Source organism: Triticum urartu, chromosome 7A (genome assembly GCF_056163025.1).
Source record: "Triticum urartu cultivar PI428250 chromosome 7A, HENAU_Tu73, whole genome shotgun sequence".
Taxonomy (NCBI): domain Eukaryota; kingdom Viridiplantae; phylum Streptophyta; class Magnoliopsida; order Poales; family Poaceae; genus Triticum; species Triticum urartu.
Window position 1 is genome coordinate 65,660,331 of NC_141879.1, and position 7,123 is coordinate 65,667,453.

At 44.5% G+C, this 7,123-nt stretch overlaps 1 long non-coding RNA gene across 2 annotated transcripts; it reads left to right on the top strand.

Annotated features, from left to right (window-relative positions):
* The first annotated feature begins 730 nt into the window (after positions 1-730).
* On the top strand, positions 731-1,325 carry LOC147957837 (uncharacterized). Of its 2 annotated transcripts, none has more exons than XR_015609831.1 (3): positions 731-957; positions 1,044-1,121; positions 1,229-1,325. It is a non-coding gene; the product is annotated as an uncharacterized LOC147957837 (long non-coding RNA). The 2 variants fall into 2 exon arrangements; XR_015609830.1 differs by having other exon boundaries at positions 731-944.
* The last annotated feature ends 5,798 nt before the right edge of the window (positions 1,326-7,123 follow it).

Sequence of the window (7,123 nt, forward strand, 5' to 3'; positions counted from 1 at the left end):
AAGTGACCTCGCCCTCTTTTTGGGTGAGCAGGGTGCGGCAGTAGCTGATTTCGGCAAGCAACTGAAAACGTCTCATTTAGGATATTTGTTAAAAGTTCCACGGCGTCGTGTACTTGTTTACTGTTTTAAAACTATCGTTTTCATCTAGCAAGTTGTGCACTGCCTGGCACCGTTTGTGTGAGGCATTTTTTTCTCTACCGCGCTTTGGAAAGGGAGGGCAGCACTTGCCTTTTTTAGTGTATGCGAGTTGAATACGGGTCCTGGCCTTCCTTTACTAATGGCCTGCCGGATTATAACTCCAATGTCCAGAAGGAACAGACGCTGCCATGCATCCGCAAGTGGACAGGAGAGTAAAACACGCAACCAGCCGTGTGGGTTTCTAATTAACTGACGCCACCGTCCAGCTGTTGGTTCCGTATATATCACGCGTCTTGCTCGTTGTTGCTCCTTGCCTCTCTGCACAACTTTGTATCTAGTGATCAGTCAGATGGAAGGATTGGGAGATGGTGAAGGGGAAAACGGAAACCGGGGCTTGGCCGCGATCATAGTCGGCGGTGAAGGACGCGTTTGCAGGCGCCATTGTTGCTGCCATCGAGGATCGCTATCACGAGAGCGTTGCACCGGTCCACTACATCGGACAGTAGGTGAGTGAACGTGTGCTTGAGCTCTTCATTGCGAGCGGATGTTTTTCCGTTGCTGAAAAATAAACCGTTTTGTGTTTTCGAGTACCTTGATCCGCCCAACAACTTGGTGCCTTTGACTTTGAAGCAAGTTTCGATGCTAACTCCTTCAGCCAGGCACGGGGGGCACTATCGATGCACGGGATGCCTGTCGGCATGGTTAAAAACAAATTTCATGCCTGTTGAAGACGAGCACAACTTGGTCGACTGTTGCACTTTCAGGACAATAGACAGGGAGTACATGCAGGCGTTGCGTGAAGTGAGGTGAACGCCTCAGGTTTTTGTCTTGTGATTGTTGCAACGGTCGTTTATGCCATGGACAACGCCTGGGAAAAATGAACCTTTTCTGTACAACACTCGCAGGAATGGAGACTACGTCGTGGTTAATGGCTCTATAAGGAGGCGGGATTCTGTCATGCATATACGAGTCTACTCAATCAGGTTTTTTGTTGACAAACAAGAGATTACTTCCCTCTCTTGGACAGTTTTAAAAGGACTGATCCTTTTTCTTAGCACATTTTTAACCATGTAGGCATTTGTTCCTGCAGGCTTGTTACTAACTACAATGAGATTACTCACCACTTCCTCCATTGCATATACGTCTCCCTCGATCTTCAGAAGCAGGCAGGCTCCATCAAATTCTGTACTGCACGTTCTGAACAAAAAAGCATGCCACCCTTTTTCTCTATGTTGACATCGATACTTTATTTTTTTCAGTTGAGGGAGAGAGAAATGAATATTCGTCGGGCGAATCTCGTGGTGGCCTCAAACGAGCAGTCTCGGGCTCCCGACGGCGCCGAGAGGCTTTTTGGTGATGTTCTTCAAGTTCTCTACCGTCCAGGAATTGTTTATGTGACTGTCTTTACCAGATAACAAAATTCTAGCACGCCCATTACTTTCCCCCATGGCATCGAGCACAAAAACATCCCGCATTGTAAAAATAATAGTCGTCACACATTGCGTGGCTTGAAAGGGGATCGGGCTTGGCATCATAATAGTCGTCACACACTAGTCACTCGCGAATATCTCATCGGTGTTTTAATGCACCTAGTCATTTTCACATTAAAAACGGAGACGCCATCGAACAAAACGTGGTGGGCAATGCCATTCCTATGTCATCTGCATAACGAAAGGGACAATGCTTCATTCTGACGGGCTTCGCGTGATGTGGACGGTGCGCTGATCGCAGCGATCAATGACACATATGAAAAAAAGGTACGGTTTTGTACGAGGGAGACTCGCGTTGAAATGCAGTGGGTCACTCCTATGCGGGGATGCATGGTGTTGACAATTTAAAATGGATATCTCTTTGAGCGCTCCTAGTCTTATAGGGTGCCTCATCTTCGGGCATGCCTGGTTTGTATATGTACAGAGCGGAGGTTCCTTTGCTACTATAGCTGGTGCGGTGACCAACATTAATAATGGCATCTAAAAAACAAAATGCATGCGTTCATTTTAGGGGTGGTGGGGGGGGGGGCGTTGGTTGCTGATATGCACGGTTCCGAAAGTGCCTTTTAGGGGTTCTGCCCCTTCCTTTTTCTTAGTTTAACTACGTGGGTAATGGCATTCCTATATCAAAAAAGGCTCACACTCATATTGGATAGGGTGCCACCCCTCGTGTGGTGGAGTTGATGGGATTATCAACGTTGTGAGATGTCATATATATAAAAAATGGAAGTGTGACGTCCATTTCGATACATTGCCTACTAGTGCGGGATTTGCACGGTTCCGACAACGCATTTGGGAGGTTCCTTGTGTAGCTAGTTCAAGCGGTGACCAACATGATCAGTGTCGTCCTTACACGGGAAAATGCATGTTTCTGACAATGCATTGGGGAGGTTCCAAAAATGTATTTGACAGTTCTTCATGGTGACCACCATGTTGTATCGGAGGGCTTCGAGGAGCGTGAGCGATAAAAGACCATCACCACTAGCCTAACAAACATCCAAAAATTCATCTGGTTCTGGGAGGACGACATGCCAGTTTTTTGGATATACTATTTCGGATCCAATTGTATATTTGATAGTTCTTCATGGTGTCCACAATGTTGATCGAACGGCTACGACGAGTGTGATCGATAACAGGCCATCGCCTCTACCCCGACATACATCCCAAAATTGATACAGTTCTGGGAAGGTGGCATGCCAATCCTTTCGAAATACTATTTCCGTTCCAGTTGTATAATTGACAGTTCTTTGTGTTGACCACCATGTTGCATCCGACGGCTTCGACGAGTGTGAGCAATAAAAGGTCATCGCCGCTAGGCCGACACACATCCAAAAAATTGTTCTGGTTCTGGGAGGGTGGCGCGTCGGTTCGTTGGAAAAATAATTTCGGTTCTACTTGTATATTTCACAGTTCTTCATGGTGACCACCATGTTGTATCGGACGACTTCGACAAGTGTGAGCTATAAAAAAACCATCACCGCTAGCCCGACATACAACCAGACATATATTCGGTTCCATGAGGGTGGCACGCCGGTTCTTTGGAAGTACTATTCCGGTTCCAATTGTATATTTGATAGTTCTTCATAGTGGCCACCATGTTGCATCGGACAGCTACGATGAGTGTCAACGATATAAGGCCATCGCCGCTAGGCCGACACACACACAAAAATTAGTTCAGTACCGGGAGGGTGGCACGCGTCGATACTTTCAAAATACTATTTCGGTTCCAATTATATATTTGACGGTTCTTCATGGTGACCACCATGTTGCATCGTACGGTTTTGATGAGTGTGAACGATAAAAGGCCATCGCCACAACGCCGACACACATGCAAAAAATAGTTCGGCACCGTGAGGGTGGCACGTCTGTTCTTTGGAATACTATTTTGTTTCCAATTGTATGTTTCACAGTTCTTTATGGTGACCATCGTGTTGTATCAAACGACTTTGACGAGTGTGAGCTATAAAAAACCATCACCGCTAGCCCGACAGACACAAAAAAAATTGATTCGGTTCAGGTATAGTGGCACGCCAGTTCTTTGGAAATACTATTTCGGTTCCAATTGTATATTTGACAGTTCTACATGGTAACCACCATGTTGCATCGTACCACTTCGATGAGTGTGAACGATAAAAAGGCCACGCCGCTAGGCCGACACATAACCAAACATTTATTCGGTTTCGAGTGGGTGGCACGCCGGTTCTTTGGAAATACTATTTCGGTTTCCAAGTGTATATTTGACAGTTCTTCGTGGTGACCACCATGTTGCGTTCAAACATGATCAATGTCATCTTTATACGGGAAATGTCATTCCTATGTCAACAAAGGCTCACACTCGTATTGGATAGGGTGCACTCCCCCCCCCCTCCCCCCCCCCGGTGTGGTGGAGTTGATGGGATTAACAACGTTGTGAGATGTCATATATATATAAATGGATGTGTGACGTCCATTTCGATACATTGCCTACTAGTGCGGGATTTGCACGGTTCCTAGAACGCATTTGGAAGGTTCCTTGTGTAGCTAGTTCAAGCGGTGACCTACATGATCAGTGTCGTCCTTACACGGGGAAAGTTCATGGTTCTCGTGCATGCTGGGGAGTGTTTGTCTTCACTGAAGCAGCATGTGCCTCATCAAATGACAGGGGTGTTAAAGAGTAGCGGGGCTGGTGGGTTGTCTCTTATTGCGAGAGGCTGCGTGGAATTGCTGTGTACTGGAAAGTTTAGACAGGGGTTGTTGCTGCAGAGGGCTGACACGGATATTAGTACTCCGGGCGGGGGGCGGCTGACTACTACTGGCCAGAGGCTGCCTGAATCTTCTGCGGACTAGAAAGTTGAAGCAGGATCTGTCGCTGCATGTTGTGGCAGCTGGTGCGTCATGTCTTTTGACCCCGTTGTAGATGCTGGCTTCCAGTATACTTGATGACCTTTTTTTAAATGGTAAAATTCCGCGGTGAAAAAAATTAATCGGACGCTGACCTTCAACTACCGCCCGTGTGTAGTAGCACGTCGCAGGTAGGCAGCAACTGAATGGCAAAAATAGGCAATGCATGAGTAAAAAAAGCGCCCACGAAATAAAAAAGGTTCGAACCTTCCCCGAACAGTTCTCCATCCACCGTAGAGGAACCTTTCCCATCTGGCGCCGGTGGTCCTGTCTACTGGACTGGCACATGACAGCCTAGTGCCTGCCTGGCCCCTCCTATTGCATGCGGCGTGCTCCATCTCTTCGCTATAAGAGGAAAAGAGTATCAAATGAATTAAACCAGAAAAAAGAAAAAGGGGTAAGAGCAGGGACCAGATCCCAATACCAACGAGCGCACACGATTACATCCACCCGAGTGAAGCTTCATAGGTTTGCTTTTTCATATATATATATATATATATATATATATATATATATATATATATATATATATATATATATAGTGTTACTATTCATCATCCAGGGTGCAGAATAAGTTATTCTTCACCCGAGGTAATCTTACGATCATTTCATAATTAAATTACGTTTGGAATTCAAATAGTTACATTCCTATCGATTCACGATGTAAAATTTCACATAAGAAAATAAAAATATAGGTCATAAGACAAGAAAATTTACGGTTTATGTGTATTTTACATTATGTTTTTACATTTATAACTTTACATAACATAAAATATTTTTTTGACGATTATATATTTTCTTATGATCTCTTTTTACTTCGGAAATAAGGCAAAATTTACGGAACGTAAAATTACGGTCCATTGATGGTAAAATAGAGGGGGGGTGAACAATAATTATTCATCACCCAGGATGACGAATAGTCAATCCCTATATATGTATATATATATAGACACACACACACCTAGTTGCGAGTCGATGGTTGACATGCAACTGGAGACCCTCGGCAAACACACACAGACCCCAAGTTGCGAGTCAATGGTCGGGTTGCAACTGGGGACCCTCGAAAAATACAAATACACACCCCCGAGTTGCGACTCGATGATCGACATGCAACTGGGGGCCACGACAAAACATACACACCCATAGTTGCAAGTCGATGGTCGACATGCAACTGGAGCCACGCCACACACACATACACACCTAGTTGCGAATCGATGGTCAGGTTGCAACTAGGGACCTTCGACAAACACACATACACACCCTCGAGTTGCGACTCGATGATCGACATGCAACTGGGGGCCACGACAAAACATACACACCCCTAGTTGCAAGTCGATGGTCGACATGCAACTGGAGCCACGACACACACACACACACACACACACATTTTAGATTGAACAAAATCCAATTTGAAAAATATTGAAATATTTTTAAATGTTCATGAATTTGAAAAATCATTTGATATAAGTGTTCACAAAAAATACTGAATTTTAATAAGTGTCATGAACGGAACCTTAGTATCGTACATTATATGGGCGTACTAAAAACAAGTTAGCCTCTTCGAATTCTTACAACACCGCCTACAAAAGACACACAAAAAAAAAACAGCCGGCCCATCCAACGAAAGGCAGGACCAACAAAAGGAAATAAAGCAACGCCCGAGCAAGCGACAGCGACGTGGGACGAGGGACGCGCGCAATCCAATGGTTAAAAATTTAGATGTGACATTCTTAAAAAATATCTAGATGTAAATTAGTCATTCTGTTCTTTATGAGAGATATTTTAGCGTGATGGTTCATGCAATTAACAAACCATTTCTTTTCCATTTGCTCTTGAAGGCTGCGGCGTGGTGCTCCATTGGTTCTGCTTGATTTTAAAGTTTAGTCAAATTTCTGTCAAATTTTGGCCAAATTTTGATCATTTTTGTTCCAAAATTCAAATTTTCATTTTGCAGTTCCATCTGAGATTTTGCCGAAATTTTTGAAATCGCCCAGGGGTAAGAAAAAATGCAAACCGAAAACTAAAACTCTGCTACTCCCACGACCACCTGGGAGCCCGTCCTACCCGCGACGCTTTTGTCTAGCGTGAACACTCCGTCCTCCACTCGCGTCAGAAGGGCTCCGACGCACACCCCTCGGCCCTCGCAGCCGCAATACCAATAGGTTTTAGTGAAAAGTTCTAAATCGGTGTTCACTTCTGCTTCGGTACACCCTCCCCCCTCACCCCCCAAACACGTGAACGGCCCAGATTAATCGATACCTCTTCATAAGTAAGGGCACGATGGTCATATATTAGAAATCATTCATCTGCTGTATACGATGTATAGTGAGCTGGGCCGGCCCATCTTTCCCTTCTTTTTTTTCCGATTTTAAATCGCGAAAAAAATATGAGGCTGAGAGGAATCGAACCAGGTTCTACCTTGTACAAAATTCGACGTGATAACCAACCGGCGACTTGAGCATTTGTGTTTAGGTAGTTCTGTCTTGTCCTTTTCTTCCTTGCTCTTTCCTGTTTCTGATTTCCTTTTTTTCTTAGTTTTTCAAACATTTTTTTCGGTTTTCATTTCCCTTTTTTTCTTTTTAGTTTTATTTTCCTTTTTGTTTTACTTTTTCTTT